General features: G+C 34.7%; 1 pseudogene; it reads left to right on the forward strand.

The window, feature by feature from the left end:
• Positions 1-882: 882 nt before the first annotated feature.
• On the forward strand, positions 883-1,860 carry LOC115293596 (annotated as a pseudogene).
• The last annotated feature ends 9,851 nt before the right edge of the window (positions 1,861-11,711 follow it).

Genomic DNA, 11,711 nt, shown 5'->3' on the forward strand with positions numbered 1-11,711 from the left:
GGATAACCCAGGATAACCTTCCTAGCTCAAGATCCTTAAATTAATCACAACTGCAAAGTGCCATCTCCCATGTGAGGTAAAATATACCTTATTTTACAATGACCTAGACTCATTCTGTGAGAATGATTTGATAAATTCTGCTATCTGCTCTAAAGTGTATTTGTAAAGTATACTTGTGAATATATACACATATATTTAATTTTTAAGCTTTGTTTTTTTAAGATTGAAAAAAACCACAATTCCCTTGAAGGATAGCAACTCCTTTGGTGGAAGGCTAGTTTTAAAGCTAAGATGCTGATTTATTTATCTGAAAGTATTTTCTAGAGGTAAATCCTATAACCTTTCATTGATGGTATTGTATAGTTTTGTTCTGTTTTGTTTGTATGAACAAAATGCACAATTGCTAGAATAAAAGGAATGTGGCAATAAACTGAATGTTGTGGACTTAAAAATCTACAGAAGTGTTAAAAATATTTTTTACATTATTCTACTGTTTTAATTGTGGACTTGACTTCATAATCTAAAACTAAGCCAATGTCCTTATTTTGTAAAATATTCCCTTGTAATATTCCAGTCATTGAATTAACATGCTGTGTGTGTGTGTGTGTGTGTGTGTGTGTGTGTGTGTGGCTGTTGTTTTTTACTGTTCTCCATTTACTACAAGCACACACATAATAGTAAAATCATAATTTAGGTATATATTATATGTTTCATTATTTTTATTCTAATGAAACTCAGAATAAGGGGATTTTATTCTGAGGATTTTAAACTGAATAAAGGGGGATTTTAAAAATATATAAATACCCTGATCCCCCTGTTTCAGGACCTTGTCTAGTAGAAGGCTGTTTTATTTTTACAACTGTTCAAATATCAACATACAAGATGAAGCAAGATGCCACAAGAAATTCTGCCTAAACTGTGGATTGTGAAGATTATGTGTATGTGGTAGAATTTAACCCCTTTGAAAGGGGAGATTCAGGAAACCTTAATTGCATATGGTGGCAGTAATTATGTTGTCACTGACACATGTACAGTTCAGGAGGATCAAGTAGACATTGAAGGAATTCAGTATAAAATACTACGAACATTTCAGCATGGTGTCAGGGTCAATGGGCATAGCTTGGAGCCCAGAAACTAGACTTGATTCATTGCCTCCAGTAATCAAATTTTGTACTTCAGCTGCTGATATGAAAATGAGGTTATTGACTTCAGATCTTCAAAATTAAAATGAATACAAGGTTTTAGAGAGCCATTCTGATTTCATTAATCGTTTGGTGTTTGAGTCCAAAGAGAGTCAGGAAATTGCAAGTGTGAGTGATGATCAGACCTCAGGATTTGGAACTTGGAAGGAACGCAGACAGCTCATTTCCTTCTTCATTCCCCTGGAATGAGTGTGTGCTGGCATCCTGAAGAACTTTTAAGCTGATGGTTGCAGAAAAGAATGGGATAATGTGGTTTTATGATCTTTTGGCTCAACATGGTATTTTATCTCTTGAATCAAAACACATGCCATTAATGCCAGCCCACTGGTGCTTCAAAAACACCCTCAGAGTTGGAGCAGTTGCAGGAAATGATTGGTTAACTGGGGATATTACTGGAACCAGTTAGCCTCAAGATAAGAGACCTGTCCACATGGATCAAGCCTGCTTATTTGGGTGGTCTACAGTTAATGAGAACTTGTTTGCAACCTCTGATTGTCCTGGCAAAATGGCAAAGGAGTTTGAAACTCAACAGTTAGGACACCCTCAGCCTGTCCTCATTGGCTCTGTAGTCATCGGATCTGGCCTTTCCTGGAATAGAACTCCCCCACTGTGTGCAATTGGAGGAGACCATAAGTTGTTTTGGGTAACTGAAATGTAAAACAAATTTTCTGTGTACCTTAGCCCATAGACTTTGTATTTTTAATATATATTTTTGAGAACTCCCTATTTTTATGACAAATATACTATAAACTCTAGAAATGTCCCAGTTATTGCTTTTGTTAAAGAAAGTGTTAATGGTTTGAAAAAAAAGAAAAAAATATAAACAAAAGAATATCCACATATTAATACCAAACTATGGATATTTATCGCCACTTCAATTGTCTTAAAAAATTATTTCCTAAAATTATTTTAATTCACTATTTGATACATCTAGAATGTAGTCAGCAGATTAGTTTAAGTTATGATGTTTATCCTTTGATTTAAGATTCTAAGAAAATCAGTTCATCTCCCATTGAGAAAGAAATCACAGCTACTATGATAAAAGATGATTTATTATAGTTGTGGTTAAACTCAGGATCCCATTGTAAAAAACAATACTAAAAACTCAAACATTTTATATAATCAGGAAAATTGTGAAAAAATGGTTCATATAATAATTACATTCCAAAATTAGTATTTTAATTTTTGATAATTTCTTCAAAGTTAAGACAGTTAGTTAATAGTAGGCATTCAAATCCTGGCTTGTCGGAAAAAAATATGGTCCAAATATACCTTCAAAAATCAGTGACTTCCTGCCTTTTTTTTTTTTTTTTTTTTGCAATTTTCCTGTGTATGTCTTTTTAGAGAATCAGGACAATTTTCTTCTGGCTTTCTAACTATGATTTCAGACTCAAGTAATTATGTTGTGCTTTCCATGATTCCTTCTGGCTTTCTAACTATGATTTCAAACTCAAGTAATTATGTTGTGTTTTCCATGATTCCAAGTATAACTTTAGTTGTAAAATGTCTCCTTATTAAATATTCTTGTAGCAAAATAATTACATAGTAGAGATAAGCAACTCAAACACCAAAAAAAAAAAAGTTTAATTATTGCTTCCAATGACTCAGTAGTACCCATATCTCATTGTGTATTTTTTTGGAGAATGGAACTTCTATAAAAGTGAGGTCTGAATTTTTCACCCATGTATGAGGAGTCTGAGAAGAGTGGACACACACACAGTTTTATTTATAACCGTTGGTTACCAATAAAAATGTTAAATGCTTGGTTTCTGGATGTAGACAGAGGAAATGCAAGATATGTTTTCTCCAAGGAAGCCTAAGAATGACAAAAGTAGCTATTTTATAAAATAGGATCCTAAGTGACACATTGAATGGCTATATTTAAAATTCCATTTTCATAGTGTGTTACTCATGTTTATATTGTTATACTTATTCATTAAATTATAAAAGACTGTTTCAGTAGAGAAAATAACACTGGTGAATAAAAGAAAGGGACACAAAGTAATCTATATTATACTACCTCTTGGCTCTGGTTTTGCTGGCCTTTCTTATACATTTTTTCTACTTTGGCACCCTCATTTCTTTGTTTTCTTTTCCTTGTATGTATTTGCATTATTAAAAGGCAATATAAATATTATGAGGCACAGATACGACTTCTATGTATATCCAAATGTGACACAAGACATTTTCTATGATCTTCCTGCATTTTATTCTCTTGATATTGCTGTGATTATGTGTGAGTCTAATCAGACATCTCAGTTTAAGACTGCACTCCATTTGTAGCCATCCACTTGGAGACGATAATGGGATTTATCCACAATGAATCAGTGAATCAGAGTCTTGAGAATGATAAGGAGTCTGGAGTCTAATCACAGGTCATCTTTGACTGGAAGTGCTTGAGAGGTGAAGGGAAATCAGTGTTCTATTCAAGGCATAAAGAATACTGCTTGTGGGGCGCCTGGGTGGCTCAGTTGGCTGAGTGTCTGACTTCGGCTCAGGTCATGATCTCACAGTCTGTGGGTTCAAGCTCCACGTGGGGCTCTGTGTGGACAGCTCAGAGCCTAGAGCCTGCTTCAGATTCCATGTCTCTCTCTCTCTGCCCCTTCCCCACTTACTCTCTGTCTCTCTCAAAATAAAATAAAGACCAAAAAATAAATAAATAAATAAAAATAAAAAACAACACTTCTGGTTCCAAACTTGAGTGCATATATTGTAAATGAATTATCAGTCTAATCATGTTAAGTTAGTTGTGATGTAAACAATCCCAACACAAATTATGTATGCTGTGGAGGTGAGACAGCATATTGAATGCTTTAGCAATAGCATAAACAGTACACGGGCCAACTTTTATCCAGGTTTAGTTAAACATCATTTGCTGGACCACTTCACTGTTGAAACAATCTTCATGTGTTCGAAAGCAGACTTAGTGAAAAAGCCCTATGTTAGGTGGCATGCATATCTACAGGAGCAATCTTCTCATGTGAAACAGAAGTCTAGATAAAGATTATCATTTAATTTCAAATGTGTTCCTTGTTTGTTTCCTACTCCTAGACTTTCTATTCAGCTGAGCACGCCAACACAAAATTTCACTTGGCCACACACTTAAGGATCATCTTGTGGGGAGGTTCAAGGCAGCCTTAATAATTAACAAGTAATTGCTGAAGTTGAGGCTTAGGTTGTTACATGTCAAATGAGTCCATAGTGACTTGTGATATCCTAAAACTCTCATGAAAATAAAAAGTAGCGCCAATTATGTGTAAAAGTAAAGAAGTTTTAATATGTAGAACTTGATCTACAATCTTATAATGTTACCCCGGAATTCATTCTCAGGCTATAAAATAAATATGAATCGGTATCATTTAGTAAATACTATAGTCCCAGTGATATCAACCAGCACTCTTCCATACAGTAATAGAACCTTACATTTTAGTTCTGCATTTAGTTTCTCATAATAAGACTGGATTTCCAGGTGTGTGTGTGTGTGTGTGTGTGTGTGTGTGTGTGTGTGTGTGAAGACAGATATGGCCATGTGGCTAGTTTTAGGTGCTGATAAGAAAGCAGGAATATTGGTTGAACAGCTTTGGAGCCTTTGTTAAAATAGACACAATGCATCCTTTGTGACTTTTCTTCTTTTCCTTCCTCCTTCCTGCATCATGCAATGTTACTGTAATGGGTTGACATATACTGCTATTTTGTACCATTAAGACAAGGATTACATCATAAGGATGACAGACCATAAACTAGAAGACATCTTTATGTGTGAGGACTTTTGGGGAGCAAAGTTGCTAAACCTTTCTTAGTTCGCCTATATTTATCTACATGAGTACATGGGAGATGAGTTTTGTTTATGGTCACTTTGGGGTGTCTGTTTCTCATAGTTAAACATAATCCTGATGGGGCATCTGGGTGGCTCAGTCGGATAAGTGGCCAGCTTGGGCTCAGGTCATGATCTCACAGTTCGGGGGTTTGAGCCCTGCGTTGGGCTCTGTGCTGACAGCTCAGAGCCTGGAGTCTGCTTCAGATTCTGTGTCTCCCTCTCTCTCTGACCCTCCCCTGCTCTCAAAAATAAATAAAAAACACAAAAAAATTAAACATAATCCTGAATGCTGCAATACATTATGTATGCAGGCCATTGTGTTTTATGTGCTGTGTATGTCTGTTTATGTTCATATATACTGTAATATGTAGTATATCACAGTCTTATAAAGTATTACATGACGTCTTTATACAAAAGAATAGTGGTTTTCTTGCTCTACAATAATGGGAAAACTTCATAGAAAAGAACAGTTTCTTGAAGTTCTCTAAATGCAGTTTACCAAATTAAAGTTAATTTACCTACTAAAGATCTTGCAAGAACTTATTATAGGAATATTAAAGAGACATTAAAAAATGAGCAAATAGAACACAAAACTCTATTAAATGGTTTTAATTTTATGACTAAAAGATCTAGTTCAGATCAAAAGTATTCCATTTATTCTCAGAAAAGTATAATACTTCTATGAATAAATGACACTGAATATCCACCTGCCTATCCAGATGCCCATTTCTTCAAGGGAGAAGAAGAGGAGAGAAAGAAGAAGCACAGTGGAGAAAAGAGAGGGAGAAGGGGACAAGAGAAGTGGAAGAAGGGGCGGGGAGGAAGATTAAGAAGCTGGAGAAAGGAGGAAGATAAGGTGGGGTGGGAAGAATGAAGGGAGGAAACAGAAGAGCTTTATTCTCTGAAATATTAGGATGGCTCTCTTTAGGAGGAAGAAGCATCAGGCAACACATTCAAGTTCTGTATTGTAGTTTTGCCTAAATGTCCCATTTTCTCTAATTTTGTTGAATGACATTGGATAAAGGGTTAATATCCAAAATCTGTAAAGAACTTACAGACTCAACACCCAAATAACAAATAATCCAGTGAAGAAATGGACAGAAGACATGAATAGACATATTTCCAAAGAAAAAATGCTCATTACTCATCATCAGGGAAATACAAATCAAAACCACACTGAGGTATCACCTCACGCTGGTCAGAGTGGCTAAAATGAACAAATCAAGAGACTATAGATGCTGGCGAGGGTGTGGAGAGATGGGCACCCTCCTACACTGTTGGTGGGAATGTAAACTGGTGCAACCACTCTGGAAAACAGTATGGAGGTTTCTCAAAAAACTAGCAATAGAACTCCCTTATGACCCAGCAGTAGCACTGCTAGGAATTTACCCAAGGGATACATAAGTGTTGATGCATTGGAGCAGATGTATCCCAATGTTCATAGTGCTACTTGGCAGTGAAAAGTAACAAAATCGTGCCATTTGCAGCACATGGATGGAACTAGAAAGACAGGTATCATATGATTTCATTCATATGTGGAATTTGAGAAACTTAACAGATGAACATAGGGGAAAGGAAGCAAAACTAAGATTCAAAAATAGAGGGAGGTAAACCATAAGAGACTCTTAAAAACAGAGAACAAACCTGGGGGTTGATGAGGGGATGGGGGCATGGGTGGGGGTTAAATGGATGACAGGCTTTACAGAGGGTACTTTTCAGGGTGAGTACTGTGTGTCATATATAAGAGATGAATCACTGAGTTCTACTCCTGAAGCCAAGACTACACTGTATGTTAACTAACTTGAGAATAAAATTAAAATTAAAATTAAAATTAAATAATCAAATATGATAGAATAATAAAATAAAATAACAAAGTATAATAAAATTAAAATAAAATAAAGATATAATACAAGTGGGGGATAGCTGTGGTAATATGACTAACTGTAATGTGAAAAAAATAGATCATTTGTAATGATGGAAAACAGTTGTCCAAACAGGTTGATTTCCTATAATTAAATTTAGATTCATTTGAATGGCCAGGGAGCTAAAGGAATTCATGTTCATTCTGACTCTTATATCATTTGCATAGAAATATATATTTATATCAATAATATTTATATTTGAAGTTTACTTTTTTGGATAACTAGAATATTTGGAGTATATCACCCTATCTTTTTGTGATATATTTACCCCAGGCACATTTCCATTGAATGGAGTCAAATATCAAGGTATTTATAAATATGAAAGGAATATAAATGAACCATAGGTATGATTCAATATTTATTTATTTATTTGTTTATTCTTTATAAGAACTTATTTTATTTTTTGATAGCAAGTAAAAGATATAGCACATAAAAGAAAATAGATGTGAAACAAAGAGGGAACCAAATGAAAGAGCTTAAGAGGAAAGTGACTATTAAGTCTTAACCCATAGCTTTACAAATTGATATTTGTAGAAATTAAATTTTCTAGAAAGGCTGTATTAATGCTACAGAAATATGTGTGTGTTTATGTGTTTTTCCCCAAAATAATATGACTTTTTGTGATTACCAAATGAGAAAATTCTTTTCTTTAAATGAACTGTTCAGAATGGTATATTTTATTGTTATTTTCATGTACAAGTAATACATATTAAGAAACTAAAAACTTTCTCCACTTGAAAAAACATAGTGTACAATCTCAACTAATACATTTTAGTCTGCTTGCTATATAATTTGTTTAAAGCATATTTCTTTGCTTGTGTAAATTGAAAACGTTTTTACCATTGGTGACTACATTATAGTTCATATTATAAATGGATTTTACACTTAATGGCAAAATTTCAAAATATTTGTAAAGTACCTACTTCATATTAATAACCCTGTTGTAAAGGAATTACCAGATCTCTCAGTGATTGATTGCAATAAAACAGGGTATAAATACAAAAAGTTCTATGATAAAGTAAGAGGTCTTTTTTTTAATTTTTATTTTTGAGAGAGAGAAAGAGACAGCATGAGCAGGGGAGGGTCAGAGAGAGAGGGAGACACAGAATCTGAAGACAGGCTCCAGGCTCTGAGCTAGCTGTCAGTACAGAGCCCAATGCCGGGCTTGAACTCACAAACGGTGAGATCATGACCTGAGCTGAAGCCGGATGCTTAACCAACTGAGCCACCCAGGCACCCCAAGAAATCTTTTAATAAAGTAATTTCAGTTCTTAGGGAAGTTATTCCAGAAATATAGTCTCACAAGTTATACAAGATGTATTCATAAGGACACTTCTTGACACACTATTTTGAAAGGCAATACAAAACCACACACACACGCATAAACACACATACACATACATAACAAACTAAAAATATATTTCAGTTACCACACTCACAAAGCCATAGATGTAACAAACTTAGAAATAGCCTAGCTATTATTATTAAATACAAATATTGAGATGCATTTAATAAAATACTATGAATGCCTTTAAAAATAAATAAGTAGATATAGATATGCTAATGTCCAAAATGCTATAGGCTCTATTATTACATGAAAAAGCACTTTGCAGATATTTCCCAATTTTTGATATCAATGACATATAATATATGAAAGAAATTGTTATTTCTTTAATTTCTAGGTATTATATCTATTTTTCCTTTATAGTTCATATTTAAAATAAGTTTTAATAGTTTTTTCTTGTATCTATTAGTAGTTTAAATCATTTATTTTTTTCTCTTATTATGCTTATGTTATAGTTAAAAACAAATAAACTAATATAGACTTTCTTTTGAATAGGGTATAGAGAACAGAGACAGAACAAGGTAGGGAATTGAATGAGTAAAACAAGGTAAAACGGCAAGGCTAGGATAATTCCAAAGAAGGGAATATTTTAAACAAAGAAGAATGTAATCATATATAGAGAACACTAAATGCTCCATAAAGATAGAACATAAAGTGTATATCAGCTTTTGTTAAGTAACAAATCATGACATAATTTAGTGGCTGAAAACCTAAGTCATTTACTTACTTCCTGATTCTGCAGTTGACTATTTCACTGGACTCAGCTGGGTAGCTGTTCTTCTCAGGTTTCTGTTGTCAGTTGCCACTCAGTTAGGGTTGGCTGGCTTTCAGCTGGAGCAGCGAGGGTAATTGGGTCATATACCTTTCATTCTTCAGTATGTTAGCCTGAGCCTTTTCACCTTAACTCGTTCACAATGTTCTTAAAAGAAGCAAGAAAGAAGACAAGCGTCATCCTGAGTCCACTGTGTACATCCTGTTGGCTGTGATCCCTTTGGATAAAGCAAGATATAGGTACAAGCCCAAAGTCAGAGTAAGACCCTGTTCATTGATACATGACAAAAAGATGTGGATACAAGGGAGAGAAAGAACTTGTGATCATTTTTACAGAACGCAATCTAGTCTTCCGACTACAAACTTTTCAGGCACCCCATACAAGCTTAACACTGTCACTTCCTTTGAGTACCACCAAAGTGTCATCAAATCAAATAGACCCATCCCACACTGGAATAGTGGCAAAATGGTGAGAAACAGAGAAACCACTGGGACATAGCTATTCTAAAATTCCTCAGATCAGTATTACTAGGCTTTCCTGGTCTGAAGGCATGACTTTTTCCTCAACTAGATTCCAGTTCAGCCCCTCAGACTGGCTCCAAGACCTTGTTGTCTACTGTTTCCTAGGAGTGACTCTTGAATCAAGCAGTTCTGAAAAGTGATGCTTCAACATCTGGGATTCCCTTAAAACCTTTCAAGGGGTCCTGAAGTCAAATCTATTTTCATAAAGACATTAAGAATTCTAATTTTCCTCCCACCCCATCCTCCTCCCCATTCCCTCACCCCTTCTCCTCTTTTTTTTTTCCTCATCCTCCCTCTTTTTAACTGTGTTCTGAGTTGCACTGATGGTGCGAAATCAGTGGTGAGTAAAACTGATCGCACATTAACACAAATCAAGGAGGGGCCATCAAACTGCACTAAGAAGTATTATTCACCACACACTCATGGGAAGAAAACTAAAGGCCAATTGGAACTTGACCTTGAAGAAGCAGTAAAAATTATGAAAGTTATTAAATCTTTACCCTTGCATTCCCAATGTTTTAAAATACTTTATCATGACATGGGAAATACACATAAAGGCATCTACTACATATGACATGTGACACATTAAAGAAAAACATTCATGTGACTGAGTTTTAGGCTGAACTAGGCAACTTTTTCCAATGGGAACTAATATTTACCTAATAAATAATTTGACACACTATCATAGCTCAGGCAGTGGATTTATTTGGTGAATATTTTATCAAAAATGAATGAAGCAAGTCTGTAAATTAATTTTTGGTAACATCCCATTAAACAAAGCAAATCATATGAGTGGACCCAGAGTCATTATGGAAAGCAAGTTTCCCAGAGGGAGAGACAGATACAAGAAGAAAAAGAATCTGTAGCCATTTTTGCAACTTACCAAGAAGTGATATTGATTTTGAAATTATCCCTTCCATTATTCTTTAACCTTGTGGACAGCTTGTTCCTTCAAAAACTGTGGCTGGAATTACTTTCCTTAAGTGAGGTTATTTTCAAAAACAAAATATCAACTTCTTTTTTGTTATATTGTTAATGTTGATTTTTATGCATTTCAAAAAACCTACCTACACTATTTAAAGAATGAGAACTCTAACCATTTTTAAACTTTGGCCACTACTCTTTTCATATTATTTTCTTGGAAACTTACATAGTCTAAAAAAACTAAGATTATATTTTCATTGGGCATTTTTATCCATCCTGTATATGAGGTGACATATGTTTTAGTAATAGAAATTGCTAATCTTAGATTTGTCTGCTGATGAAGAACAGTATATTAGTCACAATATAAGCATGCTCCATTTTGATTATATGGCTCTAAGTAATGTTATTAATTTTATTGAATAGATATTTCATTAATATAGAAAATGTTTTAAAATGGTCTAAAGTTCTTTTTTTCACTTTTCTATTTCTATTAAAATTTTGTCATTAGAAAAGGTAAATCCAAATAAACTACATTCCATTTGACTTCTGAGATTTGTAATTGGAATGTAATAATTATGGTGGTGCTGCAGTAAGAATTGTTAATGTGCAAGTGCGTATTGTTTGTTTATTGAATCAGTGATTCAATAAAAAACGCTGTATAGTGATGCTGTTCATTCCAAATATATGAATTACTAAGAACAATGTCAACATTTGGAAAATTTTCATGAGTATGTTGAAAAATTAGTTTCTATGAAAACCTTGTAATTTGATCTTACCCTGCTAAAATGTTAAGCTGTCCAAACCTCTTTGTTCTTGAAAGATTCTGCTATTGACTATCAAATATGGTTTAGAAATATGGCATGTATAATGTAAATTTTTTGTGGAAGAAGATGGCAGAGAGGAAGGGAGCTCTGTAAACTTCGTCTGCCCCATCTATCGAACTGAGAAGGACATCACTCTTATCTGCAAGAGCGGAAGGAGAAAATACGGACTCCAGAAGGAAGAGAACCTGAAGGATACCTGGGTGAGTGAGTGCGAACTGGGGAGATTGGAAAACGGGCCAGCCCGAGACGGGCAGGGGAGGTGGCAGCCCCAGCCCAACGAGGGGCAAGAGCACGGAGCCCGAGAGACAAAGGGAAGAGACAGAGAGACTGAACACCCTCATAGTACTGTCTCTGGGGAAGAGGTAAAGAATGCTTAACTGCGCT

Source organism: Suricata suricatta, chromosome 6 (genome assembly GCF_006229205.1).
Source record: "Suricata suricatta isolate VVHF042 chromosome 6, meerkat_22Aug2017_6uvM2_HiC, whole genome shotgun sequence".
NCBI lineage: Eukaryota > Metazoa > Chordata > Mammalia > Carnivora > Herpestidae > Suricata > Suricata suricatta.